Source organism: Pteropus vampyrus, unplaced genomic scaffold (assembly GCF_000151845.1).
Source record: "Pteropus vampyrus isolate Shadow unplaced genomic scaffold, Pvam_2.0 Scaffold9, whole genome shotgun sequence".
Lineage (NCBI taxonomy): Eukaryota > Metazoa > Chordata > Mammalia > Chiroptera > Pteropodidae > Pteropus > Pteropus vampyrus.
Genome location: NW_011888790.1, coordinates 10,158,249 through 10,177,683, shown reverse-complemented (window position 1 = coordinate 10,177,683; position 19,435 = coordinate 10,158,249). Strand labels below are relative to the sequence as shown.

At 36.9% G+C, this 19,435-nt stretch overlaps 1 protein-coding gene and 1 pseudogene across 5 annotated transcripts in view; both read left to right on the top strand.

Annotated features, from left to right (window-relative positions):
* The first annotated feature begins 3,238 nt into the window (after window positions 1-3,238).
* OSBPL8 (oxysterol binding protein like 8) overlaps window positions 3,239-19,435 on the top strand; it is a 145,197-nt gene continuing 129,000 nt past the window's right edge. For 3 of the 5 annotated variants that reach the window (XM_023521045.1, XM_011374586.2, XM_011374593.2), the window contains exon 1: window positions 3,240-3,660. The gene's annotated coding sequence lies outside the window, so the exon portion shown is untranslated. Of the gene's footprint in view, window positions 3,661-19,435 lie in introns of all 5 variants that reach the window. The other 2 variants (XM_011374602.2, XM_011374577.2) reach the window with 1 other exon arrangement.
* On the top strand, window positions 17,608-18,136 carry LOC105302292 (annotated as a pseudogene).

Below are 19,435 nucleotides of genomic sequence, written 5' to 3'. Positions count from 1 at the left end.
AACCACTCACCTGTTGGCTCAAATTCACATTAGGTGATTTGCGAAACTATGATATATAACAATTTAAAAAAATCTCTGTGACTTAGAACAATAAATATTTATGTTCTACTCTTGTTAGTAGCTGCAGATCAGCTGCTGCAGAACTGCTCCAGGGTAAATGTGAGTTTTAGGTCTGCTCCACATATTTTCTTATTCAGAGATGCTATTTGGAGCATGCTTTTCTTGTGGCACTCAGCAAAAGACTAAGATTGACCTGAATGTTGCACTCAGATTTAAAGCAGTTAGCATGGGACACATATGCTCACAAACCATTGGCTAGAGACCAGTGACATGACCAAGAGTAATAATAATACACTCTACCACAGTTTTCAAAGTTATGTTAAATATTTTACTTATGTCTTACTTACTTATGTTAAATATCTTACTTATGCTCTCAATCTTCTTAGAGAAAAATCCTCATTAGCAAACTTTGGCAACATAAGCGTCTAAATGGATAGGCTAAAGGAAAAACACCCTCAAGCCAAATCTCTCTCATTCTAGGTCAGGGTTGAAATACATTCGGTGGGTAAGATTATCATGCCTATTAGTGCTTAAACTGATTTGGAAAAAAATCCCTTCTCATTTTTAGAAATGAATAATTAATTAAACATTAGGCAAAAGACATGAATTTTCTTCATTGGAGTTAAAAGTGGATAGTTATAATAAAGTTTTATTTTAAAATATTAGTTTTAAAATCATTTTAAGAGTTGCAAACTTCCAAGGTTCTCTCTCTCTTAACAAAGTAAATGAAAGTTATCAGATATTTTTCAGTTGTAGTGCAGAACCACATATTAGTTTCTATTTATGTTGTGATTACATTGAAAATGCTAGATTGGATGATCTGGAATCATAGAGTAGTAGATTTGAAAGGAAGCTCAAAAACATATTTTTCAACTCAAGTGTATTGATTCATCATTTTGTTGCAATCAGTTGTGAGGTATGTCAAAATCATTAGCTATTCATGACAAGGTACTGTTACTAGCAAGTTAAAATACAGATTGCTTAGTGAAAGATATGCTTTGTTTTGTTTTCCTGTAATATCTACACTTTCACTTACCTGCATTCTGGTTTTTTCTTTTCTTTTTTTTTTTTTTTATTGAGTGTGGCTAAAAGCAGTTACAGCTATTTTGACAAGAATTTGGATAATCTTAGGTATACCATGATTATTTATTTTAAATGTGAATATATCTATTTGAGAAAAAGGTTGCGTATCATTCCTTAAAGAGCATGTAGCCAACTCCCTATTTTTATCAGAACTTGAAATGCAGAGAGTAATTTATCTAGTCACACATCTAATTAGCTAAGTCTATGTAACCTAGGCCTCCTTGCTTCCAGTACTGTACTTCCTATTCCAATAAATGAATATTTATTTTCAGCAGCTAGTATAAGAAAGTGGGGCTAAGAGGATTAGGCAAGGCAATTTGCCTCCTTTTTCTAATCTTAAGTCTCAGTTCCAAAGTAAAGGAAAAGCACCAGAGAAAAAGAGTCCAGATGGTATATTTCACATGTTATCTATGCTGTAGGAACACTCTTTATCAAATGTACTTGATTGTAACGCACAATAAGAAATATAGTTTAAATTACAACATAGACACACTCACCTTGTCTCATAACTGAAAGTCTAATAAAGCAATTATTACCCTTACTAGACATGCACTCTTTTATATTCAATTCCATTCTAGACTATTTCATGAAAAAATACAATTGATTTTTGAGTCAGTTTGGAAAAACTGCTTTAGAAAATAAGAGACAGTTTTCAATTTGTTGACAAACTCCAAAGTTACTAGCTTTGCCGAAATAATATCATTTACAGAATAAACTTCCCTCACATTTATTTGAACTACAAGTGTCATCTCTCAGACTTCAGAACAGAATCTGTAAAATCTTTTCCTCATCAGAACACCAGTTTATTATAATATCTTATAGATTCTAAGACTCATCGTTTTTCACAGTTTAACATGTCTGAATTCAAGATGTATCTTAAAGTCAGTGGCATGGCAGTTTAATTGGCAGTGTTTCTTTTCTTTCTCGGATGATATGGCCTAATGGTGAGTCTTAAGACCCATCATTTCTTAGAGTTTCAATGACAAATATTAATAATAAGTGTAATATAATAATTATATAGGCCAAACTCTATTGCTTATTAATTTCAAAATATCAAGCTGATCAGAAAGCGTTTTGATGTCTTCTTAAAAAAATGTGGGGAGATGAGAAATGCTTAAGAAAAGAACTTTAACCCTGGGCTGGAAGAAAAAATGAGTTACAAACTGAGATGAGCTATTACAGAAAGCTTTCTTACGTGTCTTTATTGTTAGCAGGGTTTGATTACAATCTTTTTGCTTTTCCACCTCCCTTATTTCTGTGTTCTTTTGGTGACTAGCATTTTACTCTTTTCTTCTAATCAACAGGGCTGGGGGGAAGCTCCTCCAACCATGGTTAAAAAGGAGGCAAAAAGTTGTGTCCAAAAGTTAAGGTACTTAAAAAATAAAGAATTAGGCTTATGGAAGGAATTGGCAAATTTCTGCTGTTTAGACTGCCACCAACCTAACACATTGTAAAACTTAATGACTGTAAAACTGGCACGAAGCATCCTGAACATGACTGAACAAAAATAAGTTTGCTAGGCTATTTTGATCCCAGCGTGACTGAAATGCACCATCCTCTCCTTAAAACTAAAAACCTTTAATGAAGAAAACAGTAAATTAAATGCCACAATTAACGTGCTACTAGAAATAGGAACAAGTAGTTACTGCTTTTCAAGTCAGGCAACACGATGCCTTTTTTCCTTTGTTTGGCTAAAACCTTAGTCAAGCCCAAACCTGGGGAGGCAGGTCTCACGCTCTGGCTTCAGACTGGGCGTGGGGTCCTGAGCCCTGAGCAGGGAGCATAAGTATTGTGCAGTTTCCTAAGATTGGGCAGAGCCCAGTACCACGGGTCCAAAGGCCTCGCCTGGGCAGCTCATAAGCGTGAGCCAGGCGGCGGTGGGCTTGCATCCTGAAACTGCCCTCGAGTGTGCGGAGGCGGTGCGGCGACGATAAGACTGGCAGAAGAAGGCGTTGCCAGTTGCTCCTGCAGGGTTGGCACCCCCCGGGCAGGGGAGGCCTCGCCGCTGCCACCTCCGCTCGCGGTCACGTGACGGGGAGAGGGTGTGGCCCGAGCGCGCGCGAGCCGGGGGGCGGGGCCGGAGGGGGAGGGCGCACGAATGTGAAGGATCTTGGCGGCTCTAGGTACCCAGAGAGGCGGCGACGCGGCGAATGACAACATTAGGCCGCGACGCGCTCCGGGACGGGCGGTAGTGGTAGCGGCAGTCCCGGCGGTTGCAGCGTTGGCTTTCGCCGCGGTGTTGGCCGCCACCGGTGCCCCGCAGACGGAGCGAAGGCGGGGACCCGCCCCGGCTGGTGGCCCGCCCCGGCTGGTGGCCCGCGAGGCCGGCGTTCCCGCCCCTCTCGTGGGCAGAGCCGACAGCGCCTCCGCGGCGGCGAGACAGCGCCCTTGGTCTGGGCTCGTTCCCCAGCTGTCGCTGGCGACAGCGGTCGAGAGAAGTTAGGGTCGGACCGGACGCGTGCAGAGCTCCAGAGGAACCGGCCCCCTGCGCCTCGCCTCTCCGGGGGCTCCGCACCGGTGAGTGTCGCGCGGGTTGGGGGGGCGGTGGGTTCGCACTCCTGCGGGCGACTGCACCTCCAAATCTCTACGTTCTGAGCTTAGGCCGCTGGGGACTTTCTCTTTGTCCCCTTTTGGAGTGAGGGATTCCAGAGGCTGGCAGGGGCGGAGTGTTTTAGGACCCACAGTAGGTACGTCTGTCCCCTTACGAAGCCACGGCAGGGGCGGGGGGAGGCACAGCATTTTGGCGGCCCCGAATGTCTGCCTCCTCCCGAAGTTTGGGCGGACGGCGGGGTCTCGCCGGAAGCTCCGGCGCCCGGGAGAGCTGGCGCTGTCACTTGGTGCGGTTAAGACGAGGCTCCCGTTTTCCTGTGACAGCACCGGAGGAGATTGTGCAGCGCACCGCAGACCACACCCGCCCTTGCAGAGCCGAATGACACGGTGCTGTTCCTTCCTCTAAACCTCAGTTCCTGTGGCCTTATAGCGTAGGAGGAAAGCTAAGCCTTTGGTGTACTTTTAAATTTAGTGTTTCTTTCAAAGCCCTTTCTCAATAGTGGAATCAGGTTCCAAGGAGCTTCACATGGAACGTGCTTTTGGTTCATTGAGCCACCCACTCAGGATCCACGAAGCAACTGTATATGCAGATTTTCCATTCACAAAAGTCATTTAACACTCTTCTTTATGAAAGACATCTGCTCTGGAGAACATGCTCAATTTCATTTTATCTAAATGCTGTTTGAAATAATAGGTTAACTTGGGCTCCTACTTAAACAGATGGGAAAACTTATCTAATTGATGATATAAGCATATATGCTTTAAATACATAATTTAATGAAGTTTCTGCCTTTCTAGTGGGAGACTTTAAATGACACCTGAGTAATATTAGAATGCCCTGTGTATGGTAGGGTTATTAGTTTTTATTAACTTTCCCTGAAACTTAGCCTCAAATTAGTTCCTCTTTTGGTCTTTTAATCACTTAAAACCGTTTTTGACTCCTTAGAATTACAAGAAGAGCAAGGATTGTGCAAGAACATGGGTGAATTGCTTGTTAGGATTTTTCCTTCCCATCAGAAGTCATATACACTGATCATGCTAAGAGACTGTGGTCATTTTCTATGCTTGCTAGAACTCATTTTGCAATAAAATTGTTAAGACCATGCTAGTGTTGTAAAACAGGTTGGAGAAGGAAAAGTAAGGGTGTGAAATTTGTCCTCTATTGAAAGTACAACTAATTTCAAATATTTGTTACCTCTTTTTTGATAGCAACTATATATGGAATGACTACAATATGCCTGTTTTCAAAGTACTAGGAAAGGGAATAGATGAAACATAAGAACTGCCTTTTAGGTCTTTAATTATGGAGATTAAGTCCTTCTGGTCAAATTCCATGTGAACTGTTTGAGCCGCAGTACATTGTACACAGGTGCTTAGAAAGGCCTGTTTAATTAAAAATGGTCATGATTTATTTCTTCTTCATTGTATTGTAATATTTATCGTATCTGTAATCTGAAAAGATGCTGCTATATTTCTTTCAGTTAGAATGTTATTACATTTTGGAGGCAATCAAATGTTTCTTATAACACATTTATAAATTCGACAATGTCTAGTTTCTTTGTTCATTTTGAATTAAAAAACCTTAAAATATACTTTGGAGAAAAATATACACTTCTGTGTAATGCAGTTATGTTTTAGTTTGTTTTGATTTAAGAAAAAAGATAAAATTATGAATTTACAAAATATGCATTACAAAAGGCTTTTTTTTAAAGGGCAGATTGCAGAATTTTTTTTAACTAGTGAGTGGTCTTAGTACATTTTAAACTTGGTTTGGTTTATAAATAATCCTTCAAGAGCAGGTTACTTGTATTAAAGCATGAATGACAAAGTAAAGAACTGTTACTTAGATGTAGTTTTATAGTATTATTTTGGAAAATTCTTATCCCGATAGCAATACAAGAAGTATTATATTTTAATATTTATATTATCATATCCAAAGCTGAACACATTTATAGCAATGATCTTGGAGCATTGGGGATTCAAAAGTAGAAGACATAGGCCCTACCTTATTCTAATGAATGTGACCTACAAATAATGCAAGTTAAATTAAAAAGCCTCTGAGTACTTCATTAATGAAGTTGCTGAGTGCAAGGAGATAGATGGAGGTGCTTGATTAAAGTATTTACAGCTGAAGTGTAGTTTCCTTGTGGATGGGACACAGGAAGAGATGTCTGGACTAATGTGTGAAGGTTTAATATCAGTGTGTAGGAAACCCCTGAGAGATTTTTTATCTGTCCTTCCTCCTACCTTGATCCCCACCTCCTCATGTATCTTCAGAAGGGCATGAAGTTGAAGGTCTCATCTGGAAGACATGAGAGAAGGGCTTTTTCCTCCTGAAAAATGTTATCAAGTTTGCAGGCTTTCTTCAGACATCTTGTAGGAAAGGAGTCCTTGTCCTGAAATATCATACTTTTATATAGCGTATATTATTTTTACCTTTGTTAAAGTTGCAAACAATGTAATCTCTCCATGATAGCGAGAACCTTACCTATTTTGCTCACCATTGACCCTTCAAATGCTTGATAATTAGTCAATGAAAAAAATGCAGTTCCTGATATGTGACTGGAGAACCAAGAGGAGTGTGTGATAACGTAGTCCAAATTAGATACAAGCAGTAAAGTGATAAAGGAAGGATGGTGGCTTGAGAGGCAGGGAGCAGGTCATTTACACTGAAGAACTTTCTTGGAGGTGATTCTTGAGTTAGGTCTTGCTGAAAGCTGTATATCTGAAGAGAAGCAGATTTTCTAAGGAGGTAGACAGCATGAACCAAAGCATTTAAATCAAACTAGGTAATCAGCTTAAGCCCAGTGAGTCTTTTTTGGTAATATGAATATATTTTTTTTCTCATAACTTGCCTCTCCCAGAGAAAACTGGCACACCTTATATAAGCTAAGATTTAGAATTACTTGAGTTTTGGAAGTGACAATGGTACAGCAAAAGCAAGAGCACTGAACTGGGGTTAAGAAAATTTGAATTAGATTTTCGATTGCATCTTATACAAGTAAGTGTCCTTGGGCAAATCACTGGGCCTTAGTTTTCTCATTTGTAAAAGGAAGATAATCTTTATCCCATATGATTGTTGAGAGAATGAAGTTACATAATGTATATGAAATTGCCTACCTTACTATATCACACATAGAAGAAATGAAAAAACATTAAATTATTTAAAACATTTTTTTGTCTTTAGACCTCTAAAAAATATTTTGGTATATCACGAACTTTAGTATCTATTTGACCTTTGAGTTGATCCATGGTGTTATATTTAAATTTATCAGTATCAAAGTTTTAGATGCTTAGTTTTCTTTCAATCAAACATAGGATTTTTTTTTTTTGATAGAAATGGGGCTTGTGTTACTTTCTAATGTTACCTCAAAGAATGGTGGATGCCCCAAATTTTTAAAGCTTTAAGTGAATATCTGTGGCTGAAAATCAGCCTTTAGGCATTTCTTTTGTACAGAATTTGTGTTTGAAGAAATTGCCCTTACTTACCATGCTATCTATTCATTGTTGTGAAGAAATGAAATTTTCCTGGTAAGGAAAAAAGTGACCAAAAATATTCTCTGCTTATAGTGATCTAAGTGATTCTAAACCATGAAGGATCTCTCTACCTGCTGTGCTTTATTTTAGAATTCAGTATTTTTTGAGCAGGCTAATAGACTTCTGTATCATTTCTTGTCTAAGCTTTTTGTTCCAGTAGCTGCTTGTTCTTTTATGAATCTCAAAATTTCATTATATTTTGTGAAGTCTTTGTAGTGTTTATAATCCATGGAGCAGTCTGTCCTTTGTATAATATTTGGAAGGGAATTTTATTATAAAAAGACTAAAAAGAGTGTTGAGTCTTCAAATGATAAAGAAGCCAGTTCCCTACTATATTTTCATATTCACAAAAGACAAAAAAAAATGGTTTTAGAGTTTGAAGACCCTTTTCAGAAAAAGAGGAGACACTTTTTGATTTAAGATTGTTAAACATTGATTCAGACAGAGATTGTTAAAGTTCCCAAAGGTGTCTTAGGAGTGGTTGGTCATACTAGTAATAATAGCTAATATGTTTGACTCCTAACTATGTGCTACTTTAAGAGCACTTGACATATGTTATATTTATTCCTCACTATGAATCTCACTGCCCCCCCGCCCCCTTCCCAAATAAAGCTAGTTTCTTCTCCTTTTTTTAAACCTCAGGCACCGAGAGATTAAGTAGTAGGTAGTGGAGCCAGGATTTAAACTAAACCGAGTCACAGGGAGGCTAAGTAGTAGGTGGTGGAGCCTACCGAAAGAATTGAATTTGAAGTTTAACTTGACCTTTGACTTCAGAGTCTTTCTTTTTAATCACCTCATTATATGGTCTTTTATAGTTTATTTGCAGTTGCCCCTTACGACAGATCTTGGCCTTCATAATCTTTGTGAATCTGTTCCGATTGTGTGATTTGATGAAAAGTACACTTTGTAATAAGATGGCATATAGCCTCAATTTTTTTTCATTTCAAATGTATTTGACTGACATCCTATTTTTTAAATCTTAAAAAGATTCTTGCAGTAAGGCGAATAATTATTTTATTATTCATCCAGTTGAAATTTTCTCACTAGGAAACTCCAGAATCTACTGGAAATATAAGAACATGGTAGATATAGTATTTTACAGTGAATTGTTACAATTTTTAAAATTCATACTAAAAAAACCTTTTTTTAAAGGATAAGATTGATGCACAGAATTGGTGTGGATGGTTTTTATGTAGTGTATTTGAGGGACACAAATCTATATAATTGAGATCTAGCCTTTTTTTTCATGACCAATCTATTTAAGTTTATTTAAGCCATATTCTGCTGAAATTTCCACCATTAACATAACTTGTTTGGGGGCTGCCAGATGCCACAGGAGTAGTTTATCAGATTACATAGTTTCTTATAAAGAAAGCTCAGGCCCTGTGGAAATTATGAAATCTGTTTAGGTATGTTCTGATGGGTGGGAATATGGTGTATCTAGAGAAAGAGCAGTCCAGTCTACATAACGTTATTGCTTGGTAAAAGGACCTTGGACATGAGGGCACAGGTACATTGCTCAAGTTGAGAGTACAGTGAGGGTCTTCTAAAGACTAGCTTTGCTTACTATATAATTTTGACTGTAATAACATTGGAGATCAGCATTCCAGAAGTAAAGAAAAACAGTGCTGTACATCATAGTGGGGAGTTTATAGTTCCTAAACACTTTTGTAAGATGTAGATGCTTTATAAATACTCATTGATGATCATGGAAGGAGTCTCTTAATACCTGTTATTTTAGAAATATAGAGTGGTAGAATAGCACAGGCTCTGGAACCAGACTTAAGTTCAGAACCTGTACAGCCACTTACTAGCTTATTGTCCTGTACCTGGCCCTATGCTGACATGAAGTGGCCTCGGGAGAAGAAAATGGTATATTTAGGCAGAGCGAAGCCCAAAGATGCACCCTCGTTCTCTTGAGTTGTCCATGGTTCTTGTGTGATATAAAAGAGATCGGGAATTTATTATATTATCCTAGTGAAGGAAATAGAAGTTAGAGAAAGAGCCAGCAAGACTGTCATGAGGTTACTACTGTGAGGGGAGGAACCGTGCAATGGAGGTTGTGGGAAGGTGGCTGTGGCTGTGGCATATTCAGCTCAGTGCACCCAAGTTTGTGCTCCCTCTTGTTGTACTGTACTAAACACTGAGAAGTTGTTGCTCAGCCAGGAACACACTTCTCAGTCAGTCTCTTCTCCATCTGCATCCTCCCTCCCTGCTACGAGGGGGGACCATGTAACTTTTTCACCAGTAGAATGAGAATGGAAATGATAATGTTTTAACTTCTGTGTTGAGGTGGCCAAAAAACAGGTGTTCTTCCTCCACCTTCTCTTTTCCCATCCAAAGGCCAGATGCAGAGGCTGAGGCTCTTACAGAGTGATAGAGTCATAATATTGAAGGATCTTGAGTCCTTAAAACAGGAGCACCCACACGAGATTGTAATTTTACTAAGAAATTTTAATTGTGTGAAGTTACTGAAACGTGGAGGTTTATTTATTAGGCAACTAGTGTTGCTTTAACAAGAAGCATGGGCTACATAGAGGAGGTCGTTGAGGCCCTAAGAATATCCATGTCAACAGGAGCTGAGGTGGGGCCGAGTTAGGAGGTCCAGCGGACAGTGTTCCAACATACACATCAGCATATGCCATTATGACTCTATGAGAACCAATGGCCAAATCTCAGAGGCCAGTGAGCACCCAGAGGACAGTCCATAGGTCTATGTTCAGACCAATCATAACACTCCCTGTGCCTATGAAAGCTTTTCTCTAATACCGTGATACCATGATAGAACGAGGAGCAGAGAGAAACTATAACAAATTTTCTACAAAAGTCTGAAGAATTCCCTTAAAGCATGGTTTCTCAGGTTGGCACTATTGACATTTTGGGCTAGATAATTCTTCGTTGTGAGTGGCTGTCCTGTGCATTGTAGACTGTAGCATCCTTCTCCTCTATCCATTAGATGCTAGTAGGACTTCCTAGAGTTATACAACTAAAAATGTCTCCAGACATTGCCAAATGTCCCCTGGGGGACAAAATCACCCCCAGAAGAGAACTACTGTCTTAAAAACTGAGTTAATCTGGAAGAAATTATTTTAAACTGAAACTTATCTTTAATTAAAGGACTTTTTCTTCTCTTAGGAGGTGGGTAGAATTCATGGGGGAGGTTTGTTTATGAATATGCAACAAAGAGCTATGTTGTTTTTATGGAATGCATTAGTTTCTATGACATGTTGATCCATGCTTCTATTAATTTATCAACCTAGACATCGGAATTTTCCATTTTCTCTTCCTTCTAAACTAGTGGCCATACTTATTGGATAGATAAACATATCCTTTTCTCTCTGCCCAAGTAACTCCAGGTGTCATGTCCATAAATTCTCTCTAAATGATGAAAACTAGTAGTTTTAATATTTTGAATATGTAAATGTCATTTAATGTTGGGCCAGGTAGTATGCTCAGATTATCATTTCTTTTCTGCAGATTGTATTAAGCAGTCCTTGGGTCACTTGAGTAAAAATGTTGATAACATCAAGATCCAGTAGATTTTATTTCTCAATTGCTGAAAATCTAGCTATTGAGTTAAAAAAAAATTGTACATGACTTTTTGGGTTTCTTGATGTTTCTAATTGCTCCCTTTTCTTGTAATGAATGCTTTTATTCTAATGTCTCAACTACCCCCACCTCACTCGTCAGCATAGTACCTGTTGCATTTTGTTCCCTATTTATCTGGAGTTGCCTGTAATTCTGTCTGTCTGGATTAGTTGCCTTTTAGGTCTGTATCAAACTTTCACTATACTCTTGAATTGGATCTATTCTATTATAGAACTTCCTTTTTTTTTTTTTTATGTACTCGATCTTATTCTGGAGTACATTCTCCAAAAAGTGTGTTTGAGAGGCAAAATTTTTGATTTATGTACAAAAATGGCTTCATTCTCTTCTCACATTAAACTGATATTTTGTCTGGGTACAATATTGCAGTTGCAAATAATTTTCCTTTAAAATGCTGAAGGCATTGCATGATTGTCTTCTGGCATCCATAGTTGCTGAATAGAAGTCATGTGTCATCTAAATCACGATCCTTTAAAGGTCTTTTTTTCTTTATTTTGTCTAAAGACTTTAAGGATCTTCTCTGTTTTATCTTTCAGCTAGAAAGTCATAATGAGGTGTATAGATGGTTTTTGTTTTGGTTATTTGTTCTAGGCACTCAGTTGCCCTTATTGTCTGAATCAGATTCTTCTTCTACTGTAGGAAATTCTCTGTTATATCTTTGACATTTTCCTCCCTTCACTTTCTTCTTTGCTCTTCAGCAGGCCAATGTTTTCTCTCTTGAATTGATCCTTGTCTTATTTTTACTTTCATATTTTGTGATTTTCTTTGCTCTGAGTTTAGGAGATTTTTTCCCCTCTCATTTTTTGGCTGATTTTTTTGGAGGGTAATCTATGAATGTTCTCGTTTTTTTATTTTCCTACAATTCTTTTTGTTTGTTTGTTTGTTTTATGTTGTAATACTGTCTTTAGTCTCAGAGTATGTAAAGAAGATTTTTAAAAGATATCTTGTATTTCCTCAATTACCTTCTCTTCTCCACTGGTCAGTTTTTGTTTTTGTTTTTGCAATCATTCCTGAGTTCTCCTTATATGCCTGGTGATTCTTGGTTTTCCATTCATGTTTCAGAAAGAAAAACTGGGTTTCTGGACTGAGTCTATGTCCTCCTACCCTGTTTTTGGACTGTTTCCCCTATTTAGTTTTTTTTTTTTTTTTTTGAGTAGGATTTCTAGCCACAACACTTAGTGGGCAGGAGAGTAGAGAGTAGGACTTGTCTATTGGCAAGCATTGTTTTAAGGTAAGAGAGAGGGGAGCTAGCTTCTAGGTTGTGGGCAATCTAAATGCCAGAAGAGAAGGATTTATTACTCTGTCCTGGCATCCCTACTTATCTTTTCCTAGGTAGTCATTCACTTTCTTTAGAGAAAAGCCAACTATCCTTTTGCCTTGGGGTAAATGTCAGTTGTTTAGATGCTGCTTGCGGTTAGGAGATGGGAAATGTAGTTGTCCTTTATACAATTAAGTAATATTTAATTCTCTATTTTTAGCTCCACTATTTCCAACCTTTGCTGTGCCATTTACTTTACAATCATGCTTTTCTAGGGTCTTGTCAGATGTTTGGGTTCCCACTCTTTTGCATTACTCTTGAAGAGTTTATTTTAACTAGGCTAAATGGCTTTCTCTGCTAGTTGTATCAGTCAGTCTCACATCTGTTTTCATCTTTCAGAAATTTGTTGAATTCCCTCTCTACCCCATCTCCATTTTTAATTTCTTTTCTATGGCTTTTTTTCTTTCTGTATAAATTGTTTTTATTGCAATGGGATATCTGAAGTAACTGGCAGGAAAATTTATATTTAGTCCACCGTCTTTTATTGGAATCCATTTCCAGTTTCTTCAACAGATGGCATGGAACTGTTGAACTGTTTTTTTGTTAATTCAGGTTTATTCATAGAAATCGTGACATGAAACTGTATTAAAATACAGTGATGTTCTTCCCTATCGATTTGTGTAGATGTTCGTATCTTTATGCCAATTGACCCTAAAACTTGTATTCTTTTGAATTCTTTTTTGCTTCTTAGTGTTTCTGTTTGCTCTTCTGTTGTCATCTACCCCAACTTGCACATGTCATTGTGATTCTCTTGCAATTTCCCATTTGCTACTTTGAAACTGAATGAGACCATTTGGAATTGTGCATAAAATAATGACTTTGGTCTACAGAATGGCATGTCACCTTTGAGCTCATGGCTCTTGTGACATTTCGATTCTTCAGAAGTCTTTACTTATTTTTTGTTTCTTAACTGTCTAGACAAGTGAAGTGTTTTAAAAATTTAATTCTCTGCCTTAATTGTTATAGCTACTTTGGTTAATTAGTTATTGATATTTTTTCTCTATTTTCCTTCTCTTCTGCCATATTATCTTTGGTACCTTAAATGTTGAGCTTGGATTGCCTAGCTAGTTCATTGCAGGCCTTAATTTTCATCTCCTTTCATTTTATAGTCATAAAAATTTCCCAGCATTGTTCTAGACTTTCTTTAACTTGTTTTTTCCCAGTCTTCTTTCCTGAATATTCAGGCTCCATATTTATTGACTTAAATTATCTTGGACAAGTTTAAATTTATTTATTTCCCCTATCTTCTATGATACTTCTGCATTTCCCTGTTAATCTTGTTTAGTTCTTCTCTCATGAGACTTCTTAGTTCTTCTACAGCTATGGTTTCAATTGCCGGAATGTGTGTCTTTTATGATCAGAGTAATAATTCTTCTGCAATCAGAAATTTTACAATTCATGTTTTAAAAATACTGACTATTGTAAAGTTGAAATCCTATTAGATTTGGAGGGCTTAAACTCCCAGATTTGACCTGATTATATAAGATTAGAGAACCTACGTAGTAAATATTTATTTGAAATTTAAAGAAGCTTAGAAAATAAATCAGCTCTTGTGCAATTTCTTTATTTGCCTAATGTAGAGAAAGTCAAAGTCGAAAATATTTCCTAATGCTGTTGACATCTATTTACTGATTATTTTGTGAACTTTATATTTTATGAAACTCTTCATTTTATAATCCAGAGATTAGATTAGATGGTGGTTATATGTCTCTTGCCTTACCTTTTTCATGTATTTTAAGCATTTTCCCTTTCAGATATATGTTGTCAAGATTAATTTCCTTCTTGACTGTCTCATTACAGTATCTTTATTGCTTCTATTATGTTTATAGTTTTTGGTACTTTTTCTCACTGTTCCTGAAATTTTAAAATAGAATCTTTATCATTTATAGTAATACTTTGGTTATCTTCAAAGCTTTGATTATTTGGGAAATTATTGTTTTTATATCTTTATTTTCTCAATGATTAGGATGTAGGAATTTAAAAAATGGTACCCTTTCATCGACAAAAAATTCCTCTGTAAAACAGTGATTCATTTTAGAGATTGTTTACTTAACATATTTAGCATTTTAACTAGCAAGGTCTTGTTTTTTTATCCTTTGGGACTTCTTTTTAGTTCACAGTGGTAGTAATTAAGCTCTTCAAACTCAAAAGATGAAATAATCAGTGATACTTTTGTGACTATGAGACAAATTATGATTTTAATTAAATTCAGAAAATATATGCTTTTTTGATATTCTTTCAGTGTTTTTAGTTGTTATATTGATCAATTCTTTTTTTGGGAACAAGCTTTCAATGTAACAGTCATCTCCATAGTTTCTCATTTTTGGTAGTCATTCTTAATTCAAGTATTAAAAATTGAATTGGTTCTCATAGATCAGTATTGAATTGGCAAGAAGAAGTGTAATTATGTGTCTTGGTTCTTTACATGGTAAATTAAAGATGATGAGTACTTAGGTTGTGGTAATTTATACCTAGAATTCAAAACCGAGAAGCATCTAGGCCAGAGTGAGGCACTCAGATGCTCATTTTTCTTTCATGTTGAAGACAGAAAGCCATTATTAATGTGTATCAAAATGTGAAGAAATTGCTTTTGGGATTTAGTAAGAAAGTCAATAATAAAGTTCCTCGAGATTTTCTTGAATTAACTTTAGAGCTTGCATTTCAAGCTTTGATCCTTAATAAAGACCCTTTGGCTCCAGTATGGGTATGAATTTTACTTGTAGGAAACTGGGTAACTCTTTTTGTTTTTTGTAACCAGTTACCATAATCAATGAGAAACATGTTCATTTTTTTTCTAGTATCTTGAGTTAAAACAAGTTTCATATTTTCCTTAGAAAAGGATCTTTTAAGAGAACTGAAAAATTTATGTAGAATCAGGTGGTTTAGCTGTAAATTAAAATATCTAACTTTGAAAACAGACTTATAATCTAAGGGAAATATTTAATATAAAGGACTAAATTATTACTATATGATTGCCAGTATCATATTTGTAGGCACTGTCCTTAAGAGGCCTTGATTTTTTACTGTCTCTGAAACCCTCTTTGAGACCCTTGTGCAACATAGAATTATGAACACCAACTGACTTAGTAAACAGATGTACTGGGAAAATAAGGAGCCTGGCAGAAGTATCATCTTTCCTATGAAGTAACTGTGTGACCTTGGCAAACCACGTAATCTCTGTGGGTCTTAGTAAAATGGAGAGTTTGGAACAGATAGATAGCCTCAGGTTATTCCTTGAAGATATTAGGGGCTAGAATTCCAATAAGAGAATATTTTATATGACATAATCCTTATAATAGTGCTGAAATAGATGGTATTATTCCCATTTTTACAGATGGACTTATATTCACGTTGTATAGACTCTGTATTCAAGTAACATGTTCAGTCATGTAGCTACTAGGAGGCCAAGCAAGAAATTGAACCTCGGCCTGTCTCATTTTGTAGCCATGTTCTTTTTAGTATATAATACTGTCTCTCCAAGCCACGTTCTTGTAGTAGACCACCAGGTTTTATTCTTAAAACTTGTTCCACTTCTTAGTCTGCAGTTTTTAGTAAGTGTACTTTTGCATTACAGCACCTGTTATTCAAGAAAACCAGAAGTCAGAGATCGGGCCTATGAATTATGCCCAAAGTAGAAATGTGACCGGTTTTTAAATAAACATACTAGAACTTATTTGTCTAAGAGATGGTTAGTGTGTTATCTTGAATTTATTTTAGTAATGTCACTGTTCAGAAACTCTTTTGGAACGATTCCTTTGTCATTTCTTTAGTGCCTTCAGCCTCATTCTTTTACCTACCTTCTAAGATGGCAAATAACATCTTTTGAGAACAGATTTGATATTTGGAAAAAATGTGAAGTAGTTCTGAACTGAGTCTAATACATAAACTTAAGGATCAAAATGAGTAATGCCATTTTTAGTTAGAAATAAGCAGTAACCAAAGGGATAAACCTATTAATCTTACGTCTATTTATAAGGTAGCTAAGAAAATGATTAGAAAAGAGGAATTCCAAAATTGTTTTGTGTGGTGGCAACTTGAAACAGTCTCTAAAAATGACTGCTCTGAATGAAGGTAACTTTTTTTGTATGTAAATTCTGCTATATTGGTTAAAATTACATCTAAAGATAGTTATACCTGTTCTGTGTTTGCTACTTAATGCTAGTGCTATGCTGATTTAACATGCACTTTAGAGAAAAAGAGTTAGTGAATGAATTATAGACAGCAGATAGGCATCTTTCCATTTTAAAGGAGATCAGAATCTATAGAGCATATGCTTACATAATAATTTAGTTCTTGGTTATATGCATAATAATTCTTGATTATATTCACATTTATTATGTAATTTGTGGTTATCTGTGTTTAGATTTAATTCCAGGCAGCTACCCCATCCCATTTCATAGCATGAGCTATAACACTTATGTTGCTAAGCCTGAGTGTACTCTTTAATGCAGGTTTAAAAAATTTTATTTTTTTCTGCAAAAATTATCTTAGGCTGTCTTATCCATTTATTACTGAATGGCTTTTGAATGTCAGTGCTGTACTCTTTTGGTGCAGAATAAACAATAACATACCTATATATCTTGTTGCAGAGGAATTTTTGATAGGAAGACTTCATTTTATCTTTTTAAGGTATTATTTTTTTAAATTTAAACTCCCAGATGGTGGAGTATAATGATGTTTCCTCATTTGTAAGTATTAAAAGAGACTAAAAAAATACCTCTAGTCCCTTTTAAATAATAGCTTTCCTTTTGAGATTTCAAAATAATTTAATGTCACAAGACAGATATTTAATTCAACAGATAATTTGAGTGCAAGTCACTATGCAAGGGGCTGAAAATTCAGTGGGAACTGAATAGACGTGACCACTTCGAGCTTTGTGTGTGTGGGAAGGGCAAGGAACAGAGAGTAAACTGCTAATTGCACAATCCATTGTAGAAGGTGGTAAAAAGAAATGTGGGGTGATATAAGAATTTGTTGACCTAGTGGGGGTAGGGAGGCAAGATGACTTGAGCTGAGGTAAAAAAGAAGAAGATTTCTGGTAGCTCATCTTGTTTAAATATCCTGGAACAGTAAGGAACTTGGCTTTTGCTAGAAACTTAAAGCGTTCACTGTGGTTGGAGTGTAAAAAAAAAAAAAGAATGATAGTGTGATATAATAGGCAAAGACTGAGTCATGCAAGATTCGATAAACCGTTTTGATTTTTGTTTTAAGATTCCTTGGGAACCATTAGAATATTTTAAATAAAGGATCATGAAATGATCAGTTTTAGAATGATCACTCTGGATGCTGTGTAAACAATGTTTTGGAGGTGATCAGGGTAGATGCTGGAAGATCCATTAGGTTGTGTTGAAATCAAGGTACCTGTGGCTTTTCCAAGAGAGGCCAGTGGTTCTCAAAGTGTGTATCACCTGGGAACTTATTAGAAATGAAGATTCTTGGGTGCTGAGCCCAGCATGGCGGCTCTTGATGGCCCCTACTGTGCCCAATCCCGTGTGGCATCCAGCGTGTGGCAGACGCTGGATGAGATGGACTTTGAAAGGGGGATCTGGTCGGCAGCCCTGAATGGAGACATGGGTCGAGTGAAATATTTAATTCGGAAGGCGACGGACCCTAGTCAACCTGGACTTGGCCAGTTGCACCACTCTGCACTATGCCAGTGTGCGTTATGCTGTATGACAGTTCCTGCTGGAAAGAGGGAGCAAGTGTGACGCCCAGACACATGGGGGTGCCAGTGCTCTGCCCCGGGCCAGCTACTGTGGGCACACTGAGATCACATGGCTTCTGCTGTCACTTGAGTTTAACCCCAAGCTGGTAGATAACAAGGCACAACCAGTCTACACTGCTGAGAAAGGTCATGTGAGCGTCTGCTCCTTCCTGTTGCAACACTGCCCAGCTCTGAAGGCCTTCTGGGATTGGAAGGCACGACTAGCATATGACCTGCTACCTTGAAGCTATGACCTGAAAGACCTGTTGGCCAGTTAAATTGCCACCCTTCTATTTCAGGCTTCTGTTTGTATGCAAGGGTATAGAGACTAAGTCTTCAAGCCCCTGCCTTGGTCAGCATCTATGCCGCAGGGTGGTAAGGCCTGAAGACCCAGGAAGAGGCCCATTTTGACCACTGGAGGGATGGGAGTAGATTTAGTGGGAATGCAAGTACTGAAGCCTGGGTAGATTATTCTGTTCTAAATGAGTTTGTGTGGGAACATTTATTTGTTTGGAAAAAATAAAGTTATATCCTTACCTCATCCCATGCACAAATAAAGTTTGAGTAGATTAAAGACCTAAATTAAAAAACACAAAACTATGTTAAGTATTAGAAGCTATAGAATATATGACAAATTAAAATCTGCTTTCTAGCTGAGTGACCTTGGTAAAAGCCACTTTACCCATCTATCCCTGTTTCCTCATCTGTAAGATGAGAATGATTGTAATTGGGCCCACCTCAAAGTCATTGTGGGGGTTAAATGAGTGAATGTATAGCAAAAGAGCCTGGCACATTGCAAGCAATGTATAGCAAAAGAGCCTGGCACATTGCAAGCACCCACTTCCTCAAAACCTAACCAACACTTGTTTTTATACCATAATTTCGTTACTTTTAACAGTCTGATAGATTTAAAAGTGCTATTGCTTTGTTGTATTTTGCATTGCTGATTGTTAGTGAGGTTGAATACCTACCTGTCTTCTGTGAACTTCCTGACCATACCAATTTCCATGTAAATTTTCCTTTTTATTGATTCATTGGAGTTGCTTATTCTGCATATTGATTCTATATACATAATTATGTATGTATATATAGCAGCTTTTAATTTGTCATATATTCCATAGCTGTTTCTAATACTTACATAGTTTTATGTTTTTTTTAAAAAAAAATTAGGTCTTTATCACTTCTTGGCCTTTTGGCTAAGATCAAGTGTAATTTAGGTCTTTAATCTACTTAAAATTTAATTTGGTGCATGGGATGAAGTAAGTATATAATTTTCCTTTCATACTGTCACTTGTCTTAACTTCGCTGATATCTGTTCATGGAAATTGGTATAAACATTATAGATGGAAGTTTGGCAAGATCTCTAAATGAAATAAAAATGCAGATTCTTGGGTTCTACCCAGACCTACTGAATCAGAAACTTTGGGGATGGGGCTCAGAAATTTGATTTCGAACAAGCCTTCCAGATGATTCTTATAGATCCTAAAGTTTTTGAGCCTCTGCTGCAGGTTATTAGATATGTGTTTTGAATGTAGGAGAAAGTTCTAGGCTGGTTATAGGGAGTAACTGCATGAAGG